The sequence below is a fragment of the Capricornis sumatraensis genome, chromosome 17, assembly GCF_032405125.1.
Source record: "Capricornis sumatraensis isolate serow.1 chromosome 17, serow.2, whole genome shotgun sequence".
In the NCBI taxonomy this organism is placed as follows: domain Eukaryota; kingdom Metazoa; phylum Chordata; class Mammalia; order Artiodactyla; family Bovidae; genus Capricornis; species Capricornis sumatraensis.
The window spans coordinates 65,602,400-65,627,944 of record NC_091085.1 but is presented as its reverse complement, the minus strand read 5'-3'; the positions used below and the strand labels follow the sequence as shown (position 1 = coordinate 65,627,944).

Genomic DNA, 25,545 nt, shown 5'->3' with positions numbered 1-25,545 from the left:
AACAGAAATGAAACCCAAGATCATTTCTAAATCTAGTGATGAGGAAATGATAAGGTCAGGACTTCCCTTGTGGTCCAGTGGTAGGACTCAGCACTTACATTGCTGGGGGCCCGGGTTTGATCCCTAGTCAGGGAACTAAGATTCCACAAGGCTGCATCATGTGGTCAACACAACACTGAAATGTGTGCTACAACAACATAGTTCTCTATGATACCTATGTTGATCATCCAATCACAGTTTACCTGCTTCAGCAATTCTAAAACAGTCCACATTAGTGCGCCTTGGGAAAAGACATTTGGATAGCACTTATACTGTCAACAGGCACCTGGTAACACTGGCAGGAAACTGCAGGAGAGGGAAAACTTGAAAAAACCATTTTGACTACATACTCCTATCAGCTAAATAAATAAATGAGCAGACATCACCAATATGGAGCTATTCGTTTACTTTCTAATTTTCCACACTTAACTGTATTTCATTGAATATAAGATATGATAAATTGTAGATACTGTTATTTTACTAACACTAAGGAATAAAAAGCACTAATTACAATTCTTAAGTAAGAAACACCACAATTTGAGATGTTAAGATGGTGGTGAGGGGGAGGAGATACATTTTAGAGCCAAAGAAGTGTAGGGAGTGACTAGCACTTGATGTGCTGCGTAAGATCTAAAAACTCCAGGACATACTGAAGCAAAGGTAAAACTGGCATGTTGCAGTCCGTGGGGTCACAAAGAGCCAGACATGACTGAACAACAACAAAATATCCACAAAGCTGGAATTCTTAATAGAAAGGGAGAAAAGACACAAAGTAACAGTTTTATTCATGCACTTTAACAGATTTGTCTTTTGCACAAAAGTTTGGAGATCCTTATCAGAATACAGGATGAAAGGACACTGGTAGAAGATGAAGTGAGATCTCAACAAATGGTTACTGAATGAAGCCGATGTTTTATCTCCTCTACTGGATTTATTACACATCACATGAACACGATCTGTGATGAACTCAACAAGAAAAAAGGAGAAAAAGCAGACGACAAATATTTCTCGTGAATTACCACCCCTCTTAACTTCTTCATTCAGTTCAGTTGCTCAGTGGTGTCCGATCTCTTCATTAGAGTAATATAACCGTAGGGGTAAAGAGCATAGACTTCAGAGCTGAACAACTCTGGGTTTGCAGCATGACTATCTGTGCCACTCATTATGAAAATCACTACAGACACTTCAGTGCTCTCACCTATAAAATGAAGATAACAGTTCTTAAATCACAGGATTAAAATGGGGGATTAAATGAGAAAATGCACATAAAGCTTTTTGCAAACTCTCAGAACTCAGCAAGACTCAATGTATGGCAACATAGGGATCATTTATTCAAATTAATTTCATCTTTTAAATTACTTTAGATTATCTGAGGTGAGAGATGCAAAGATGGGATCTGAAAGTATTTGACTTAAAAACCAGCCTTAATCACCAAGACCATGTTTAGATGTCACTCTAACACAAATATTCACGGGATGAATCCTGAAATCAAAATCCATTTTTACCTATAAATGTGAGGGAAAATCAACTTAGGGAACGGCACCAAAAATCACATACTGCCTTCTTATTTAACACTGGGATAGCACTGAGGAGTGCTCTGGGCCTCAGATGTGTCTGACAACTGACAACAGTAATGGGAACAGCAAAGAACACTCTCAACAACCCAAAGCCAGAAGAATCTCCCCAAAACAGCAAGGCTCATTTTAACAAGATCTGGTTTTCTTAACAAGTGCCTTTGACACAAATACTAGTTTAAGTAAGAACGTATTGATAACCTGCCCTATATATAAGAATATGTTCTGCTGATGATCAATTTCAAACATTAACATTCTCAAATATAAACACACCTAACATATGGTTTAGAATTTCCGAAATGGTCAACTAAAGAGTTCCACCTTGGCATAAACCCAAAGGTGGATGGCAAAATACTGACAATGTTTGTGGTAAGCAGGAATCATTGGCCTATAAATTTGCTTCCTGACTCCTGCTGCCTCTGTTTATTACCTTAGGACTGGCAATAGCTTTTCTCAGAGTAAGAAATCTGAGTTCTATGTACAAACTTGAATTGACTTTCCACATATGCTTTTCAGAATGTCAGTGCTTTGGATTCAAACTCTTGAACGTTACATTTTAAGGACACTCAGTCTGTGCCCTCTCTAGGATTGTGAGGATTCTAACCTGAAATAATACCTATCACTGCTATGCACAACCATATATATGCTAGCACGGGCATCACCTTTTATGTACTCATGGTTCAGTTCAGTTCAGTCACTCAGTCGTGTCCGACTCTTTGCGACCCCATGAATCGCAGCACGCCAGGCCTCCCTGTCCATCAAGTCAGTGATGCCATCCAGCCATCTCATCCTCTGTCGTCCCCTTCTCCTCCTGCCCCCAATCCCTCCCAACATCAGAGTCTTTTCCAATGAGTCAACTCTTTGCATGAGGTGGCCAAAGTACTGGAGTTTCAGCTTTAGCATCATTCCTTCCAAAGAAATCCCAGGGCTGATCTCCTTCAGAATGGATTGGCTGGATTTCCTTGCAGTCCAAGAGTCTTCTCCAACACCACAGTTCAAAAGCATCAATTCTTTGGCGCTCAGAGGTAGCCCACATTAAAAAAAAAATTATATGTTTCCAAGATATAAAATCTAATGGGGGGAAAAAAGACAGGCCCTCAATTTGAAGTTCACAACCAAAGAGCTCTGGGTGTAACAAGGGAACCTGGGCACAAGAGTCAAGGTACTCAAGAGAATGCAGCACTCATGACCTGGTCCACACGAATGATAAAGATGTTGCTTCCAAAAATGACTGAGAAAAACTCAAGGCCCAAGGGATATGGAGGGTCTACTTTAGTTGAAGATCTGACATCTTCCCATTGCAACAGCTCACCAAGTAGATACCTTTTAACAGTCAGAAACTTAGTGGCAGAAATGAATAACACCAAAGGAATCCAGAACAGCTCTATTTAAAGCTGATACTTGGAACCAAGACTCATTGGCCAAACACATCCCTCATTTAAAACAAGCCTAGCCTTTGTCTTTTTTCCTGAAAGATGATATCCACCCTGGCTTCCTTCACTCAAGTCCTGACAAGTTTTCCTTCCTTTGGCCTGGGCTCCTCATTTCCAACCAGCAGGTGAACTGCCGGGTCCAATGGTAAAACCCTGCCTGTCCCAAATTCTTGCTCTGGCTACCCAGTCTTAACACAGAATCCACCAAAGTCAAAGGCACTAAGGTAAGAACAGAGATATGGGAGAGCAGGAAGTATGAAGGCAGGCTCAAAGCCCAGCTCCTTTAACTTGCTAGCTGTCCAACTTTGATTGGGCTACTTAACCTTACTGCACCTTAGGTTTTACATCCATAAACCAAGGGTAATTATTACCTAATAGGATTATTATCAGAATTAAATAATCTTTGAAAAAATGCTTATAAAAGTAGTAAACAGTACTACTTTAACCAGTAAGTGCTAAGATATTATTTCCATTTATATATTTTACATAACAAGAGGCTCACTGGGGGTAAAAATACTGCAAGAACAGCATGTGTTTCTTATTTAGCCAGCTTTACAAAATATAAAAACTAGTTAATATCAATTATATCTCAATAAAATTGGGAGAAAATTTAAACAAATAAAAACTATAACAGGACCATTCATTGATTCTTCTATCCACCTATCATCCACTGACTTGTAGAAATCCTGAACAAAAGACTGGGCCCTGTGCTTAACTCACTCGTCATCAGCCAAGTATAAGTCAAATACCATCAAGCAGGGATGGAGTGGGAGAGGGGGAACTTCCTGGCCACAAAAAATAACTTTAAGAATCCATCACCTCTTGCTATCCTTGGTTCACAGGCTTCACAGAATCTGTGTCAGGTATCATTCTGTCTCACACCTTCATTTACAGATAAAGAAACTGGTACCCAGCAAGATTTGTATAGGACTTTTATCATTATTAGTTATATATGAATGCAAGCATCATACACATTTGGTATTCTTGATTACTTAGAAGCAAATGTTAAATACTGTAAGAAATCTCAGTGTGAGTGAAAATATAGATCCATATTCAAACAAATATTTTACTGAGCTATTGAAAATTAGGGGAGGTCCCAGTTATTGGTCAAATATAAATAATACAACTAGAAACAACAATGAAAAAAAATTTTCCCATAATACCGTTTGCCAGAAATGGTATTACTAGGTGAAAGAATAACATGAATTTTACAGTTCTTGTTTTGCAGTACAATATCACTATCTAGAAAGACTGGATTCATTAACATTTTTTAAAAAGTGTTGCAGTAAATAAGTGTGGAGGCAACCCTTAAGAGTCACCAGCCTTGGTTTTGTCCATTTTATTTTTGCTTCATTAATACATATGAATGTATACTTCCCATTTATTTCCATCTGCATTTATCTGGAGGCTTCCCTGGTGGCTCAGCAGTAAAGATCTGCTTGCAATGCAAGAGATGCAGGTTCAATCCCTGGGTCAGAGAGATCCCTGGCAGGCCTCAGTCCATGGGGTTGCAAGAGTGTTTTAAGAAATAGGATGGGTGAACAAAACACATCTCTTGCAAAGTTTGCTATCAAGATTATCGTAAAGACTGACTGAAACTGAGTCTTTGTTTCATAAAAAATGGCTGTTTTTTAAATCTATTAACCATTTGCAGAGAAGGGTCTAATTAATGTGTTCATTTTCAGTATTTCCTAGATATTATACTTGATATATTTATCATCATCAGACTATTGCTATTCTTTTTATTAGTATCGCTGGTTTTCAAGTACTTTTTGAAAAAATTTTAATGTAACTACCAAAATACAGATAAATTATTATTGGTTCAATAGGATTTTTTTTAAGCTTCATTTTAAAGTACAGCCAAGATAAATAAGTTTTTTTGGTGTATTTATTCTTAATGAGCATGTTTCATTTCACATTTGACTTGAGTGCCTATATCTGAATTAGCAGTTTCAAGCTTTTTCCATATTAACATACACACCTTTTCTCAGTTTATTATAATGTTTATCTTCCCAATAATTTTATTTCACTCAAACAAGTACTTGTTAAATTCATATACAGTTGACTCTATTCTAAACTATGTATTTTACTTTTTTTAGGGAGGGTGGGTAGGTAGGAGAGTAGTTGATGGGTACTAAGTATCATAAAATTTAAACAACTGTTACTTTTTTCATGACTTAGAAACAGGTAATACAATCCCCCCTATGCCCTTTTTACCCATTAGAATCAGTCCTGATTATTTTTTCACGCATACTTGACTATAATTACGTCAAGTTTTATATAGCATAAGCATCAGTCACTTTTGACAGGACGCATTAAAGGCTAAACTAGATAAAATCACTGCCAGGGGACGTGTCCAAATGCACGGGCTATTATAAAACAGGCACTTATAATTCCAACGCACATTTTTGGACAGCCCAGAATTTAAATCTCAATCACTAGTTGTGTGACCTTAGGCAAAGCACATAATCTTTCTGAGCTTTACTCTTCATATCTGCAAGATAACCATCTCTCTGTAAAGGTTATTATGAGGATTAAATGAACGTTCATTTGACTAGTAAATAAATGTTAGGCACACTTCTAAGCACTTTGTAAGTATTAACTCATTTAATTTTCATAACAATCCTGTGGTGTAGGAACAACAATTACCTTTCTTTTACAGATAAACTGGAAAAAAAGACATTAAGTAACTTTACTCACCTAAGGTCACACCACTGGTGAGTGGGAAACCTAGGGTTTGAATCCAGGCAGTCTGGCCTCAAAGCCGACTCTCAAGTACCACACTAAAGTGCCTCTCAAAACACTGAAAGCACTTGCCTGGCACCCAGCGTAATGGGAAGAATGGCGATAGAGCACGTGGTGTGAGGCCTAGCACAGAGCGCAGTCCCCAGAGGCCCAAAGATTGCTGAGGGCCACAGTGGTAGGATGACACATAAAATGCACAAGTGCTCCTAGACTAAACTCATACACAGGACAGAAATCTCTAAAAATACAAATCAGTCACACAGCTCTAAGAATGTAAAAAGCAGTGAACGGTAGTAGAGATCACTCTCCACCACTGAGAGCCTAGTTTTTTCTCTTAACATTGTTAAATGAATCTAACAAATAACTAGCAGTTGATACTTGGTATGGTGTGTGTGTGTATATATATATAGTGGGTTATATAGTGAGTAGCCATTTCTTTCTCCAGGGTATCTTCCCAACCCAGGGATAGAACCTGTGTCTCTTGCACTGCAGGCGGATTCTTCACCTGCTGAGCCACTGGGGAACCCCCAAGAAATACAAGGGTAGGAAGAAGAAAACAACAATCACTAGTACTTCAGTATCATCATATACAGTCTGAGATAAATATTTAATTTTCCGATGACAGCTATAATACTTTCTTTCAATTCTGAAAACAGATGAAATTTCATGAACTAAAGTAATGTCAAGGTGCTTCAAGACAGAAATGTTCTTCAGCTGAGTAAGAAACATTAACTCCACTTACAATTGTTTTATATAATGAATGCTTTCTCTAATCTTTATGCTTAATGTAAATTAAGTTCAGCCAACAGACATGACTGACTGAATCCAACTAACTAAAATGGTTTTTAAAACAATTTAAACAAGTTTCTATAAAATCCGAGTCACATGTTGAGAAAGTGATTACTAATTAATGGCAAACATTGGAAATATAATTCATTCTCTTTCATGGTATAGATGACACCAAATCACTCATTTGGCGTTGCTCTAGCATGGTATGTTTCAGCTTGGTTCCATATATGTTAACGATTTAGAAGAGAAAAGTAACTTCTGTTCTTCTAAATGGGGTACCCTATGAAAAACAACTTCCAGGCAGAGCCAATACTATTCAGATGGATACCTATTCAAAAGGCATTTATTTACACTTTCAGTATACTAACATCAACAGTCCTCATAAGTGAGCCTTCAAATTCCAAGCCCTATACCAGCTAGCGAAGGGCAAGGAAAGTAGTGTTGAAATATATTCAAGTAAACTGCCCTTTCCCTGCCATACTCAGAACAATAGTCTTACAGAATCTTTCTGGGTTTTCTACCATAATAAAGGCTTAATTTGATATGATTTTTTTCTTACTCTAATTTACAGGACAAGTAAGACTCTTAAGCTATCTTTCAATTCTCCAAACTAGTAATAATTAAGTTTTAATATTTAAAATAATCTTTTAAAGTATCTTTTTTTGCCATTTTAAATCTGTTAATCAAATCAGTGAGCTCAAATAAATCCAATTAGTTAAAGGCACTCCAACTGTGGTAAATCAGCATTCACATCAGTTTTGGGAAGCAATTCCTTACATTTCAGGAAACTTAAACTTTTAAGTTTTCAGCTTTTATATCTCATTTGATTTAACGTTAAGCTAGCGCTGGTTTTTATTATATGTTCAAACAGGTTTCTAAGCAAGCTGTTGATCTGCTATTTGAGAATAAGCAGGCTTGCCATCCTGCAGATACTTTTGTTAACGACCCTTAATGCCCGGTTTTTAACTGCACTTGTTTAAACACAAGGAATAGTTTTGTTATATTTCATATACAGTGACAAAACAAGGCAAGGATTCTTCATATGAATGAATTTTATTTTTTTTATTTTTTAAATTTTAAAATCTTTAATTCTTACATGTGTTCCCAAACATGAACCCCCCTCCCACCTCCCTCCCCATAACATCTCTGTGGGTCATCCCCATGCACCAGCCCCAAGCATGCTGTATCCTGCATCAGACATGGACTGGCGATTCAATTCTTACATGATAGTATACATGATAGAATGCCATTCTCCCAAATCATCCCACCCTCTCCCTCTCCCTCTGAGTCCAAAAGTCCGTTATACACAGCTGTGTCTTTTTTCCTGTCTTGCATACAGGGTCGTCATTGCTATCCTTCTAAATTCCATATATATGTGTTAGTATACTGTATTGGTGTTTCTCTTTCTGGCTTACTTCACTCTGTATAATCGGCTCCAGTTTCATCCATCTCATCAGAACTGATTCAAATGAATTCTTTCCAACAGCTGAGTAATACTCCATTGTGTACATGTACCACAGCTTTCTTATCCATTCATCTGCTGATGGACATCTAGGTTGTTTCCATGTCCTGGCTATTATCAACAGTGCTGCGATGAACATTGGGGTACATGTGTCTCTTTCAATTCTGGTTTCCTCGGTGTGTATGCCCAGCAGTGGGATTGCTGGGTCATAAGGCAGTTCTATTTGCAATTTTTTAAGGAATCTCCACACTGTTCTCCATAGTGGCTGTACTAGTTTGCATTCCCACCAACAGTGTAGGAGGGTTCCCTTTTCTCCACACCCTCTCCAGCATTTATTGCTTGCAGATTTTTGGATCGCAGCCATTCTGACTGGTGTGAAGTGGTACCTCATTGTGGTTTTGATTTGCATTTCTCTGATAATGAGTGATGTTGAGCATCTTTTCATGTGTTTGTTAGCCATCCGTATGTCTTCTTTGGAGAAATGTCTAAAAAATATGGAACGCTTCACGAATTTGCGTGTCATCCTTGCGCAGGGGCCATGCTAATCTTCTCTGTATCGTTCCAATTTTAGTATATGTGCTGCCGAAGCGAGCACATGAATGAATTTGATAAAACTGTAGAGTTCCCTTAAACTTCACATGTTTACATACCCATGGCTGATTGCACACTATTTCATATTATGTCAAGGTAACTGGTAGATGTGATTCCTGCCAAATCTTGGCCAGTAAGCATTGTTTTACACGGGCCATGCTCTGTCCCCTACCACTACACCACCAGCAGCACCACCACTTAAATTCCAATCAGCTTCCTGCCCCAAACTTCATATTCCAATTTCCAGCCATACCCCTCCCCCCACCCCTGGTATGAGGGGGGACTACTGGCTCATAAAATTAGCTCATTCAAGTATGCAAAACAGAGCTGTAATCTGATCTGAAATGTGTGGGAACCTGGTTCCATCTTGCAACATAAGATAATTTTAAAACTGCCCTTTAACTGGAGGAAACGGATTAATAGGAAATTTGGCACTTGAGTGGACCAAACATTGCAGGAGGCCCAAGCAGATTCCTGTCTGCTGGGAAAGGTGGTCAGGACCAACACAATAGCTTTTGAATGTGAAGAAAAACAACTTGATTCTCTGAGAGCAGAATGAAACTAAAATTAAAATCATACACATTTACTATGGAAAAGTTCTTAAAAATAACAACCCCCTCACTTTTATAATGAACTGTAATGAAAAATTACTTTATTTAAATCCAAATATTCAAGTATCTGTTGTGTGCCGGGTAGTTGATGAATTGGATTTTTTAAAGCAACTCCTTTAGAACACATATGAAACACACCTGTTTATGATAGACAGTTCACTTTTAAGCCAATAAAATGACTTGAGAGGCAGTGGGAAGAACAGAAATCTAAAGGTTGGAACCACTTACTGGAATTAAACACTGTGGAGCTTCATGCAAATCACTTAACGTCTTATTTAAAAAGCTAAGGGGACTTTCTTACCTCACAGGTCCTTCCAACTCGTCACATAACAAACCAGATTCTTTTATTAAAAAGCAGCATTAAGTAGTTTGAAAGTCCACACGTGAAAGCTAGGAAACTGGGTTAAATGTAAAACTGTTTAATTTTTCTTAATTTTATGGTAAATTAAAGAAAAATTACTAGTACAGAGAGAGATACAATATTAGAGTCCGCTGAACAAAATTCTGAAAGAATACCTAAGAGACCACTCAGGGACTACCTCTTATGAGTCTGGGAGCAAAACAGCGGAAGAGGGAGGTTTTTGTTGCCTTCTAAACTACCTAATTTTTCCTAGAGCATTTATTACTTTTCTAATTTTTTTGAACCTCCAATTTTTAAAAATCTCAGGAGCACTTCAATCACTGAAGGCTAGGTAACAAAGCAGAAAGTACAATGGACTACAGACGGGGAGAAAAGATTGCTAGTCTGCCTCTGTCTAGCTCTGTGACCTTGGGAAATACATTTGAGTTACAACATTTTAGCTTTCTCATGAAAACAAGAATGAGACTGCTGAGTGTGTTATGATCCCACTGGACTCAATTTTATATTAACTGGTCTTAGGTTACTTTTCTCTCATTTAGCCATTAAGTGTGTCCATCAAACAGTGAAATAACAGCAGGACCTAAATAAAAGTAAGACAGAGTGCAAATTAACTTCCCTCTAATAAAAATAATTAACAGCCCCCTGCCCAAATCTAACAGAGTTCTGAAAATGTTTAATTTGCTGAAAAGAGAAGAAGGTATAAAAGATATACTTGGTGAAAACCCAAAATCTATTACTGACAAAGGTGAATAAATATACACTCAGACCTAGACCTGAATGTTTTATTAGAATGCTTTACAAACATATGCCAGAAAAGTAACTAAATTTAAAAATTATTATCAATCACATAAATTACAACTCTGCTGGAGTTAGGATATTGTCTTGTTTCTTAACTGACTGATGGTCATACTTTCTAAGTATTAACCCAATTATTGATTTCCCTAAAGATGGATCTGAATATATGAAATTATTCTTTGTAGTTTAACATTCACCCTCTTAACAGAGAAAACTAAGGTTTGTTATTTTATTGTCCTTCTCAGCTTCATGTGACCAATACAAGGATTAGGTGGTTATCAGGCAGCTTTCTCAAAACTTCCTACTAACATGCATCTCTTTATTATACTTTTTCCCTGTTTCACACTTCTTGAATAAAACATATTGTTAAATATTAAAACTTAAAGTTTTCTTAAGCATTTAACCTATGCTCAATTTTTAAGCTTTGAAAGAATGCTGCTTTTTCTCAAACTTCGTCTAATACATAAATGAATAAATGAGGGGACGGTAACAATTTTCTCCGAAATTCTAAATTTGGCTAAATGCCACAAATAAAGTATATTCTTAAACTTATTATTAAGCACCAGTCACTGAATATTTAGGCAAAACTTCAAAAGACAGATAGAAACTCCCCTCTCTGTACCCTTGATCTCTATTCCTTTGACCCAAGGATTCAAACTGATACCTAGAAAGACTTCCAGTTTGACAGTGCTAGGGGAAGATGCAATCCAGGAGATGACCACAAGGGAGCCCTCCACTGAGCAGCTTGCTGCTTAGACCCTTAGGCCAAGTGCCCAACCAATGCCCAAGGCCTGGAAACTCTTCCTTCTAAACATGCGATTAAATGTCCTACTTGGGCTTTATAGTGCAAGCAAGGTCTGTAAAGAAAAGCAAGATTAGGAATCTCCTTCAAAACCTTGAACACTGCCATCTCTGTCTTCTCTTATGTCCCTTCTCCACAAAATAGGTTTCCACTGTGTACAGTTAGCCTAGGAGCTAAAAAGCGAAGTCATTTGTTTTTCGTTTGTTCTTTATGACGTCACACCTAACAGTAAGCCTCTACTTTTTATCTTTCTCCAACTTTTTCCATTTTTTGGAGGAAGATAGTGCTTATTCTTTGTTTGCTGAAATCATGGGCAAGAGCCCTGGGAGAATAGGAATCCCGCTGTGCCCTGGTCGCAGTCTAGCTTTGCTCACGCCTCTCCTCACAGCCTGAGGAATGTTGGTGTTGTTTAGTCACTAAGTCGTCTCCCACTCTGTGCGACCCTATGGACCATAGCCCACTAGGATCCTCTGTCCATGGGATTCTCCAGGCAAGAATATGGAGGGGGTTGCCATTTCCTTCTCTAAGGGATCATCCTGACCCAGGGATCGAACCTGTGTCTCCTGCTTGGCAGGCGAGTTCTTTACCACTGAACCACAATAACAAGACAGAAGGACCTAGCAAGCAGTATGCAGAAAGGTCCTGCCCTTCTCCTGGAAAATGCGCTCTTAGCTCTGGCACTTTTTAACTCTGTTACTAAAATTCTCTAGGTCTCCACGGTCTCATCTATAAAACCAAGGTAAATGACACAAAGCTCCAAGTATGTAGTGAAGACTGGAAATAATTCATGTACAACATTTAGCACAGTATCTCAATGAATAATATTCCTAACTTAGAAACATTAGTCCCTTTCCTTCCAACTTGAAGTTGTGCTACTGAATATCTCTATCTTGGTTGGCTTTTTATTCTACCATTTCAATTTGACTGTGAGAACACATCCAAGCCTATACTGTGGACTCCGGGAAGCATTACTGCCTTTCTGCTGATCTTCGAGTCTGAAGGAGATGCCAGTTGATTAAACCCACACAGAGAGGCCAAAGTGGCACCAGGGAGCGCTATAAAGAAACCCCTGTTAATGCTATAATAAGGCTTAGATGCCTCTCAATTGCAATAATGTGAGACATTGATAGCTTCAAAAAAATTTTATCATGAGCAGTAAGAGCCTGCAGGTTGTAAATGCTAAAATCCTTGGCAAGAGAGAAAATAAGACAATATAAAGGCACTAACTAAAAACAGCCCCAGACTACATTAATAAAATCTGCAGAAGCAAGGAGTCAAGAGGAAGAGGGAAAAGTTATAAATGAATCTCCATAACTCAGTGGCCAGTTTGGACTGAGCCATCAAAAAGAAGCTTGGTATTCCTGTTTGTTTTAAGATCTTTAATTCTCAGGACAATGCTTACTGATGGCTCTTTTGCAATTCTTAAATTCTAACAAACTACTCTAATTTTTAGACATTACTAAAATAGCGTTTAAGTCTCTATCTGTACTCACAAACTATTACAAGTAATCAAAGCTTCATTAATGTAGAAATCTGTCATGGTTTTAAACTTGATATTTTGATGTTATGCTCTTTCAAAGAACATATTCTTAGCCCACATTCATTCACCAAAATAAATAAAAATCCCAAATCTATCATTGTGGCTTAAGGAAAGAACAGTATCTACAGGCAAAATTCATTTGTGGCTCAGCTCTCCACCAAAAATGAACACCTAGACAGTTTCTTAGTACAAGCACATAAATTCAGTGATACACAGATCCTGCAAACAATTTATCATCTTTTCTACATCTTGGGCCCACAACAAAGAAATGTCGTAAAAGAACTTCTATGTAACTGTCGAGATCACTTGAGGTCTCCTATTAGAAATTCTCTCTTCTTATCTTCCACTGCACCTTCCTCTTGAGATGCCAAGTCTTTCCTTGAGACACCACTGGGATATGTCTCCTTGCTATTTCCCTGTCCATGATTGTATCCCAAGTCACCCAAACCTCAGATCTGACAAAATACAGTTAATTTCATGAATCTTTTCTCTCCACTAGAACCCACATCAATATCTTACAATTTTCCCCTTTAGTGCTTAATATTTCACAAACCAAGACACTGATTATATATAGTGTCTTATCCCTAATTGCTTTAAGTGTTTATATCTTACCTTCCTGACAACACTAAGATCTTTAGAAGGACTTTGTCAAGTTATTTTATTCATGTTGACCAAATACCAAAATAAAACCATTAAAACAACAACAACAATGAACTGTTAGAAAAGCTATTCACAGAACACAGACAACAAAGTAAACAAATTTTGAAACTAGTAAACTTCCTATATTCCATATGTACATACTTGGATTGGTCTTCGATACATCATTACTACAAAGTAAAATAAAGCAATGGAACAATGGGTAGGATATGTGCACCATGTGGTATACTATGTGTACAGAAAAGGGAAATAAACATACACACTGTGTATCTTCATAAACTAATCTCTGGAAAGACAGAAAGAAACTGGGGGCTTTCCTGGTGGCTCAGATGGTAAAGAATCTGCCTGCAATGCAGGAGACCAGTGTTTGATCCCTGGATTGGGAAGATCCTCTGGAGAAAGGAATGGCAACCCACTCCAGTATTCTTGCCTGGAGAATTCCATGGACAGAGGAGCCTGGTGGGCTATAGTCCATGGGGTCACAAAGAGTCAGACACAACTGAACAACCAACATTCAAGTTTTTCCAGGTTCAACATGATTTAACACTAGGAAAAAAACTGGGCAGTAAGTGGAGGAGATATTTTCACCTATGTAATTTTGTGCTGTTTAAATTTTACACTATATACATTTATTTCTCATTCTACATAATAATTTAAATAGGATAAAATAGCTTTTCAGTTAAAGAGAAAACACTGTCAGATATGTACATTTTAGTGAATTATCATGAGAATTAAAATGCTGTGCTGTGCATGAGATTTATTATGAAAAAGACACATACAAAATCATCTCTTGGGTATCCATAGAGATTCTAAATTCTAGCCCCTACATTAACTCTGTAATTAGATAAATATTTACCTCAAAAAATTTATTTACAATCAATGATCACTCCTACATTAAAGGTGTAATCATTAACTAGTGAAGTCAGCATGAAAAACTAAGGAAAAATAATGGCTGTGAAACTAGAAATGCCTAGACCTGAATTCTCGACTTTCTAGCTATGTGGCTTCCCAGCCAACCACTTTAGCCTATCTGGACGGCAAATTTCCTTTTAAGGGCAGAGGTCTGCAAATTTAGGTACCAGGACCAACTACATCCCATTGTAACTGAGAGTCAGGGTTCAGCTGCTTGCCTCTTGAAAGACAATAGAGGCCAGTTGGTGAAAAGAAGAGTTTGCTTTATTTCAGAGGGTGGCAACCAGCAGGAGAGCAGACTCCTGTCCAACGGCTAACTCCCCACCACTGACAATTGTGGGCAAGAGCTTTTACAGACAGAGAGAGGGAGCAACATGTAGAAACAGCACCATCAGCTCTGACAGTCACCTTGAAACTGGTTTCCCTGAGGCCATTTCTTGGAATTAGGGTAGCTTATGTCTTGACTACAGTCTGGTCATCATGTAAACTTCCACCCGGTGGGGATTTTAATATTTATAAGACAGCTCAAAGGACATGGCTCAGAATATTATCTATAACCCCTGAGGTCCCTGACTTTGCTCATTAGATCTCCTTTGATGATTTTTCTTTGTTTCTCCATTTTCTCACTTCTTGGATTAAACTTATTCTTTGGATAAATTTTTCCACAGACAAAAGGCAAGCTGGGGACATGAGTGGGGTGGAGGTAGGGGAGGACCATTAGGTCTTGCTCCACTTCATGGTCACCCATTTTTTTGTACATAAAGTTTTATTGGAACAGTCTACTGCCTATTTGCTAACATATTGTCTATGGCTGCTTTTCCAGTGCAGTGTGGGATGTGACTAGTTTTGACAGAAACCATATGCCCTTCAAAGCTGAAAATATTTACTATGTGCAGGAAAAGTTTACCTGCCCCAGTCTAAGAATAAAATGCAGACAAACCACATCTTTGTTGAAACTTTTTTTAAAGTGCAGCAATGCTAAGCAGGCAGCAGGTCAAAACTACTTTCAAAATAACATGAAGACATTATCCTTTTCACTCTGATTTTCTCCAAGCGCACAATGGAGTTTTCCAGAGACTACACGGTGTTTTATGTCACAACAGACTATAAGCAGAAGCAGACACAAGAATACAGCTGTTTTCCCTTAAGCCAGCTTTAAAGAGAGTCACAAAAACAGTGCCACTCTTCTAACTAAATATTTTCATCTTTTAAAAAGTGTTATTTTAGTTTAAAAAAGAAAGAGTTATTTGTGTTAACATATGGTGGGCTTGTTACTATTATTTTTAAAATTTATAAACATTTTAACTTTTCTCAGTTTTATTTCTTTAAATACTGAAAAGTATAACCCAATAAACAAAAGCTCTATTGGGTGCTCAATAACGTTCACAGGTGTTTTGAAGCCAAAAAGTTCAAGAAACTGCTATACTATAGTTCAAATGTATCACAGCACCATGATTAACTGGCCTACTAGAACAGTCTATACACTGGGCAGGGACTGAGGATAAACACGGGGTAGTTTATTAATCATGGACAGTACCAGGAAAATCAATGGCACCACCACCATTCTGCAAGTTGTTTTTGAAAGAAAATTTGACAATTTGCATTAGAAGCTCCTTGGGGTACTTTATAAAAAAATTTATTCAAAATTCTGAAATAAGGTCAATGGAAGACAGATTGTCCTTACAATACCATATCGGGAAAATGCCCATCCAAGGATTATCTAGTGTCTCAGTTCCTCAACTGTGTACCCAACACCTCAGAACACTGTGGCAAATTCACACGGATGTGGCGGGATATTTTAGATTGGCAGGGCCAGGGAAATAAAGTGACATCTGTTGGATTCTACACAAACCACTAGCTCAAGGCAGTCTCCAGTCTCAATATTACACTATACTGCATTCTCTGCAATAAAGTCAGATCAGTAGGGACAGGAAATAAGAGCAGTGACAGCCAACCTGATTCCAAGGTCTGGGAAGCTGCATGGTGCTCAACAGACACGTGTCCTATTTATAAGCAATTCGAGATAAGAAAAAAAAAATATTCTCTCAATTTATGTGCATTATTTGTTCAAACAGCTACTAAGTTGTAGGTGCATAAATACCAATTAATTTTCTAGAAAAAGCTAGCTACTCAAATGATCTCTGAATTGGTTTTCACATGTTACTTATTCTTTCATTAATTAATGAGTTTATTAAAATATATGGCATTTATTCATTTTATATTTGCAGTAGAGTCCAAATTTTACCTGTCATTCTTCACTCCACATCAAATATTCTTATCTAAATCATTCTTCTCACTTCAAGCTACATAAGTGATAAATGTGTTTAAGAAGGAAAAAGAATAGAAAACAGCTGTCCCGTTTCTGGCACCCTTATGAGGAACAATAGGGAAAAAAGCGAAGTAAAAAGCAAGTGCAAAAATATGTTTCTAGAAGGTTGGACAGATGCCTATTCAAGCAAGAGGAAAATTAGGGAAGTATCTACTTTTAATTCATGGTTTATATAAATAATACAACTTTGATGTATATGTGCTTAGTTGCTCAGTAGTGTCCAACTCTTTGCAACCCCACAGACTGTGGCCCACCAGGCTCTTCTGTCCATGGGTATTCTCCAGGCAAGAATACTGGAGTAGGTTGCCATGCCCTTCTCCAAGGGATCTTCCCAACCCAGGGATCGAACTCAGGTCTCCCACATTGCATGTGAGAGCTACCAATGCATTACCATCTGAGCTACCAGGGAAGCCTTCTGATGTATACAAACAATATTAAATAATCCAAAAATGGAAAAATAAAATGATACACAATGCTATTCCTGAATTATGATCATTTAATTTTGAAACGCTGAAAGGTTTCATTCATAATACAGTGAAGAGTATATAAAGTGTTATAAGAATCTAGGAAACTTATGAAATAGGCTTTAAATAACTTGTCAATCCATTCATTCATATTAATTATCTCCCACTTAATCCCCAAAACAACCAATATATAAACATCAATATACCCTTATTATTATCCCTACTCAGAGTTTAGGGGGAAAAAAAAAATAGGAACAGAAACACAGGATATAGTAAGTGGATCATTTTGACTATGTACACTAACAGCATAACCAGGAGTCGTAACACAGTCCTAAACTTCTGTCATTTACGTCCAAAGGAGCAGTCTACTGGATGGTAGACGCAGGCCCATCAGTAACACTTGTAATAATGTATATATTTGTGCATCCAATTTCTGAAAAAAAAAAAAATCACATGTACATGAAGTTCTAATTCCTGAACTCAATACTGATGATTCTGAATCCTTACATGGTAGGTCAGGATGACTGGTTCCTACTCAGCTGCCTCATCCTGTCTGATGTCATCCTCACATCAACTCCAACCTGGCAGCTCAGGGACCTCAGCTGCTTCTGAAAATATCTGACGTGTTCAAAGGAGTTACAGGAGCACTACATGAATCCTTAAAAGAGATCAGATATACAACGTGCCAATGGCCCAACTGAAGGCTTCTTCTCTATGATATATGTACTCAGAGGAATTAAAAGAGCTCTGAAAGTTGGGAAGCTTAGTTTACAGTAAATCAAAGCACAAATACAGAATGCTTTTTTCCACAGCAGCTACAGAACATACCCTGTATTGTACTTCAAACAGAGTCAAATGTAACCGTAATATACTTCGACTGAAGCATCCTCTGGTTTGAAATGTACTTAGCAAGTATTTTATTGAGTCTTTCCTGAGTATCTGTAACTGCATATGTTTCTAAGGGTTGAGATAAAGGGAGGCCTTGTCATTATTAGGGTCCTTTATTAGTGCCATTATTAGGAATTTATCTTTTTGAACCTACAAAACATGCACAAAGTGATCAAGGTTAATGCTAGAGAATACATGTTTAATTTAGCACTTGAACATAATCATGTGTCTCAAACCAGTAAAGTTTTTAGAGACCAGGTAAAGGAAAGGCTACAGGGATAAAGTCAAAAAGTAAAAGCATATAATCCCACTTTTTCCATTTTCACAAACTGGGTATTTAAGGGCTATCATAATGTCTTATTTCTTTCCTAAAAAACTCTAGTTGAAATCAAGGCCTAGAAATGGTCAAGGATCCAACAAATCATTAGGAGAAGAAAGTGGTCGTTTTCAGGGATGTGAACCATACACTGATACAAAGCTTAACTTTTAGATCTTAAAATTAAAAGTAAGGAACAAAGGAGAGGAGGTGGCACCCTTACACTGAAATTGATGTAATACTTTAAAGTCCATTGAGACAAAGCTCAAAATTCTCAAGCTAACAGTCCAATTTTCCCCTTCGGTGAAACGTACCTTCTTACAGTCTTTTTTTTTTTTTTTTAAACAATTCACCTAACAGAGAAATACTTTAGTCAACTGTCTTCAATTATACATACTAAAGATGTTTCTTTGTTTTCTTACATTTTCAGTACCAGATAAACTCAGCAAACAACACTGGGTCAATTTCAATGGTACATAATAATGCTTCAAATGTTCCCCAACAATATTCTTTCTAAGCTCTTCTGTGTGCAGCCAACTAGAAAAGCCTCCTTTTTTCTATGAGATCTGTTAAGAACTCAAAACATGTTAAGTCTGTTTCCACTAGCAGAATTGCAACTCACAGGCCAGCAACGGGTGGCAAAGTCCAACGGGTAAAGTGTGCTATCTACTTAGGGAATACTTAAACTAAACTAACCATCATAAAGAGAGCCCAACTGCTCAAACCTGAAACATGAACAAATCACTAAATAATATTGAGAAAAGACTCATGCAAAACTGACAATTATAAGAAACAAATGTTTTAACCCATTTATAAAAGATAATAGTTTAAAATGGGAATGTAATCTTAAAAACTATTTTGTTTTACATTAAATCAATTTTAAGACATCATTTTTTAATGGGTTCTCATCTTAGTACAAATTTAAGAGAAAAATAAAAATTTTTAAATAAAACACACACACACACACACACACCAAGAATAGTAAAAACATACTATTGATAAATATTGAGGTAAAATGTCAGAAAAAAACCAGCTAGAAAAGTTGCCTCAGGGGAGCAGCTCAAAGAAGAGAGATCAAAGTTAACTTGAGTTGCCAGAGAAGACAGAAGGGGGGTGGCAGGGTGGGGGAAGAACAGGAACAAAAGAGAAAAGGAGTTGAAACCATACTACTGGAAACTGGGAAGGGCAACTCTGTCTGGACAAAAGGCTTCTTCTGGGGAACAAGAAAGCCAGATAAAATCCGGGTAACACCCTAAACACTGACACCACATTATGGTCTTATATGGGAGAGCGCCTCACCAAAAGCAGTCAAACAGAAGGATACACAGGGTATTTAGAAACATGAGCAGTTTGAAGTCAGAAGATTCAGACAGGCAGAAGACTGTAACAACAGACCAGACCCGAACAGTACAACAAAGAGGAAGCTTCACAGTTAACATAACTTCAGATTTCATCTTAACACTCACAGCTTCCATATTCTTTAGCCATAAATATTGAGTTATAATACCTCAAACTTACACAACTATTAACGAAACCCTACATGAGAAGTACACTGTCACATTCTGTCAGGTTCTCAGATAGACATTTAATACCTTTGAAGAACCACACTTAATAAAAGCTTTATTTTTATAATGCCCTATGTCCTGTAACAGTCCAAATACATACATCAAAGAAGTAAACCAACTACTTATAAATCCCACTGGTACCTAAAATTTCTTCTCCCCTCTTCCTAATTTCATTATGAACATTATTACTAAAACTAACACAACCCCTTTCTCTAGACACATTCTTGAAAACTTTCAGACCCTTTGGAACAGTAATCAAATCCCTTGAATTGGTAAATAAAGGAGTTACTTTCTGCTTACAGCCAAAACAGAAAAACAATGAAAACAATATGTTCCTGGTGGCAGACAAAGAAGGCAGAAAAGATATATATGCGTGTGTGCATGTGTGTGTGTGTGTGTGTACACACATACACTGAGGACTTGCCCAGATTCTACAATTTCCCTGGAAACATTTTAGAAATAATAAATGCTAAAACTAAAGTCCACAGGATTCAGTAAGTCCCACAATGTCAGATAGTTAATGGGAGACCATCCATATTTCTGGACAAAGCAGTGATCAAGGATAGTTCTGTTGCCAGCTTAGTTTCAGTCCTCTAGCAGGAATTAAAACAATGCTATTCACAAAACCTCTTCAGTGTATATATATATGTTCAATTATATATGTATATGCATACAGATATATAGGTACATTTTTAAGGAAAAATCCACCTGCAATGCAGGAGACAGGGGTTCAATCCCTGAGTCAGGAAGATCCCTTGGAGAAGGGCATGGCGACCCACTCCAGTATTCTTGCTTGGAGAATCCCATGGACAGAGGAGCCTGGCAGCTATGGTCCACGGGGTTGCAAAGAGCTGGACATGACTGAAGAGACTTAGCACAACACATCTCTTACTGTAGGGTGTTTAAAATCCATTTTGAAACTGGACAGTATATATTTAAACTGTGAAAATCCATTACTGATATTCAGGATGTAAGTTTTTATTGTGTACTTTTTAGACTACTAACAGGACAAAATCCAAAAACTAACTTTGATGATTGCCTTTTGGTTATTAAGAAAAAAAGGAAAGCAATTTTTAAAAAGTAAACAAGCTACTTCTGGTTGAGCCAGTCTTTCAATTTAACACTCTAAGCCTGTCTGTGAAAGTACAAAGCAGAGTGCGTGGTATATGACAGATACTTTTAAGAAGGATAGACAGTATCACTAAGACTCATCAGAGGCTCTTATTAAATGTCTCCTCCCTTCCTAGTAATAGATCCAACAGTTTACCACTTTGCAGATACCTGTGACAAAATATAGCAAGAAGTCTACATTCCTATCTTCATTTCAACTCCCATTCATAACTTAGGCTACCACAACCTGAAATCCACTTCAGTGAAACTGCTCATGTCATGTCCATCATGACCGCCCGACTACCTTTTAGAATGCATTTCATATATCCTCACTGGTAGAGACAGCTCACTAGTCTTGACACTTTAAAAATTCATGGATTTGGTGATACCAGTCCTCCTGGGTCTGTCTCCTTTCTCACTGACCTTCCCTAGTCTCCTCTATGTATCCCTTTTCTCTACCCATCCTGTAAATGCAGATGCTCCCCAGGACTCTAACCTCATCTTCTCACTTTTCATACAATTCTCAAATTCAAGAGACATAATACACAGTACCTTCTGATATATCTTCCATCAGATAAACTAGCAGAAAATGACTACATATTTTATAGATCCACCAAAAGCAAACAAAAATATGGTAAAATTATTATGTATGATTAATACATCCAAATTGTCTCATTACTTTTCTAAATTAATTTCCCATCATAAATTCTTAAAGGCACCACACACGTGCAAAGTAAATTTATAAGGAAAATTACAAGGCTATCACTGATGATCTTATTTTTCTGGACACCAATAAAGAGATTCTCATTACTTTTCACAGTGAAGTGCCCGTTTAAATATCTGCTTACCCTCTAATGAGATCCCTTTCCCTGAATTTTTATCTCTGTATCTCAAGAGGGAAAGACAGATGACTGGGGCTATAATACAAGGAAAGTACATGAAAGAGGAAGATGGAAAGGAAAATAAGAAGAGGTGAAGAGACAGGGGAGGGTGAAGGAAGACCGGGAAGAAAAGTTTTAAAGTGCTAAAGAAGATGGGTACCTCAAAATATTCCATCCTGTTACGCAGAAACTGTTTTTTGCTACTAAAATCAAAGGACAAGTGCATCTCTTGCACATTAGGTAATATAAGAACATAAAAAGGTAGTTAAAGAAATAATCCCAGGCTCAGGGGTCAAGAAAATATCCAGATGAGATGGCACAAAAGCACTCAAAGTAATACACTTCCAATGTGTATGTGCTTGTGCATCAGTTAACAACACACACAAAAGTAATTAAAATATTTGAAAACATGTGAGGCTACTTGGAGCATCACCCAAGAGAAGGGCAGGTTTGCCCATGAGGAAGAGATGGCAAATTAATTCAGAAATGCACTGGCAAGTATTTGTGTTAACTCAGCTACCATACATCTGATACCAGGAAAGATCAAAGAGCCAAATTGCTATTGGGGACAATCAATTATTCTGTTAAAAATGGCATTCAAAGACTAAGGAATATAAACTTCAAATTCTGTGGCAGTCAAATGTGGGCTGAAACTAGACTAAAGTAGAAAATAGACATCTTTCCAAAAGAAAGAACCTCTACCACTGGAATAATTTTTATGTTATCTTAAAAGAACATATTTTTTTTTACTGGTTTTTAAGAATACTCTGGAAGCTACAGCTTTTTCAAGTTCAACATGCCTTAGAAATCAGAAATTCTATTTGTTTGATGTCAGCTGTCACAACTTTTAAGGACAAAGCCAAGTTCTCTTTCCTACAGATTACATTTCCAAGAATGAGTAACAAGAGATACACTACTATACCAAAAACAAAAAATGATATAAATTTCTTTTATCTTCCTGGACCTGCCTGGTCAAATCTGTGTGTATAAATTTATACACATATATAATTTTTCTTTAATTATCCTGAACATCATCTCATATCAAACTTTGAGAACTCTAGTTTCAGAGTCCTTTAGCAAATGACTTATTTTTAGTATCAATACAGAGAGAAATGATAGCTAAAAAAATAATATATTATTAATCTAACTGGTGAAACCTAGTCATCAATATATTCTTTTGTCACCACTATTAGAGTTATTTTAGCTTACTTAAAATATGCAGTGTGTTAAGTGGTGCTTTTGATCTAAAAATATCTATATGCTAGTATCAGTTTCCTTTATATTTAAAATATTATTGTTTACAGTATGTTCTTTTTATTTGGGTCTAATGATATCAAATTAGGGAATTCCTAAAAATATTAATGTGTATATACAATGCATTTAGCATTTGCAGCAAATTTTCCTCTCCATTGTTATTAAACTGGTATGTACTAAAAAAAAGAAAAGAAAAAGAACAAGAAGCTTAAAGAAGATTAATCTGTTCTTCTTGTTTCTCAAATAAATTACAAACTAGTCATATAAATTAACTCATTTAACCTTCACAATAATCCTCTAAGATATCATTATCAATTCAATAATAGCAAAAAACAGAAGTTCAACTCAGAAAAACTAAACAACTTTTATAAAAGCAAATAACTTGTAAAAAGAGGTGTAGGATGTGATACTAACTCTTCTAATCCTAAATGACCTCCTCTACAGCACTACCCCATCCACCCAAAATGACTTAAGCACTGAGATCCTATTCAGCATCCGACAAGATACTCTATTTTCCACTCAGAGAACGAGAGTGAAAAAGTCATTACCCCTAATAAAGTTTTATTATACCATATGCCAAATTTTTTAATAGAATCTTTGCTTTAAATTGTTTTCTAATCGTTAACACCTTCCAAAATAGCTTTTTAAAAGTATCAATATTTCTACAGGAAAAGCTGCACAAGATTCAACCACAACTATAAAGTCTTGAAAATAATAAAATAACTTAATTTACACTGCTCAGAAATCAATAGTCTCCCAGGTATACAAAATCAAATATCCAAACATACTACATGCATTATTTACATCTGGTTTGCTAAAGTTAGGAAGACTCTGAGTACCTGAATAAAGTGTAAAGATATACAAGCTGTTTTTTATATTAAAATAGTAATTGCTACTCCTTCAACCACTCCTATTTCTACATTTAGCTACAATAGCTACTCCTATTTCTACATTTCCTCTTCATCCACAAATTCCTCACAAATCATCACACAAATATCTGTACCTTTTGGTCAAAACTTTCAGGACTGGCTCAGTTAATTCATCAGAGACCAGTTGTGGGAATGCACACTGAGCACAGAGAGGCGCGCTAAGGATGGCAAGGGAGAGCCCTGCACTAAACCAAGACCATGCATCACCATCCAGACTCCCCACAATAAAAGCCCAAACTTTAACCAGCAGGAAAGTTAAGTCCTCTGTAAATTTAAAGAAAATGCTAAGATGAACTATGTCCATGAAGCATTCATCAGTTAGATGAAATCAATAAAAATAAAAGGAAAAAAAAGTTTCTCTCCATCATTCAAAGCATCTGTAAACAGAATCACATACAGGCACATTAGTAACTTTTTTCTAAAAATCATTTTCCTTTTTCAGGCAAACTTTGATACCCACAATACCTACTACCTACTTAAACACAATTTTTAATAAATACTAAGTGTACTAAAAGGGGGGAAATATTTCAAGGAAGTTAATGATGATTTGGCAAAAAGAAAAAGAAAAGTCAGTCCCTAATTTATCTGATTTGAAAAATCCCAATTTTCATAAATTAGGTTTAGTTAATAAGGAGATTCCACAACAATTTAAATCAAAGCTTTATGACATACAGATTGGAGAGAAGGCTGGTATTATTGGAAGATGAGGCAGAGTAACCAACTGAAATTCTGGCCAACTAACCAAACAACTGAACCTTCCACAAAAGGCTTCAAGAGCTCCTATCTACAGCCACTAGCTGGTACCCTTAGCTTAGGACAACTTCACAAATAGTAAAATAGAATCAAGACTCTGTCCTTGGTTCTACAAAAATGAAATAATCACCAACTTCCAATTAAATTCACAATGTGTTCAAAGGAAAGTGAGATAAATATTAGATTTTGATGGTTTTGGATTTTGATTCTGGCTTGACTGATCTAAAATTCGATGTTTGTTTAGTATCAAAGACTGCCTTTAAAGCCTTGCATATGTTAAGTGATGGTTAAAAGTTTAGGACTGTTTAGATAAGTAATACCCAGTCCTGGTCTGGCAACTATCAAGGATGTGTTGACCAACTTTTAAGGGCATCAAACAATTCTATAAAAACTGTCACCATTTGAATTCACTTGACTATTGATGTAAAGTTATGCCACAGAACACTTTAAGGAATAAAGATAAATTAGAATAGTGAGAATTACAAAATAGAGTAATTCAATTCCAAAGAGTGTGGCTATAAGGAACTCAGACATGGGTTACCAATAATTTTTTAGCCGAATTTAATATTCCACAAAAACTTAGTAATAGAGTATTTAATAAAATGTGATCCAGGAATCTGTTTCAAACATCTAAACTATTAACATTATTGGAAAGTAAATAAAAGCTGCTTCCTCCACTCATCTCTTCTCCAAAGATAGGTGCAGTCAAGCAAAAGAAACCAAAAGACCCAAAGCAATGCACAGA

At 36.8% G+C, this 25,545-nt stretch overlaps 1 protein-coding gene and 1 non-coding gene across 3 annotated transcripts in view; both read right to left on the bottom strand.

Annotated features, from left to right (window-relative positions):
• MED13L (mediator complex subunit 13L) overlaps window positions 1–25,545 on the bottom strand; it is a 282,965-nt gene that overhangs the window by 99,430 nt on the left and 157,990 nt on the right. The window lies entirely within an intron of this gene.
• LOC138094193 (U6 spliceosomal RNA) lies at window positions 8,531–8,637 on the bottom strand. The gene has a single exon (XR_011146223.1). It is a non-coding gene; the product is annotated as a U6 spliceosomal RNA (small nuclear RNA).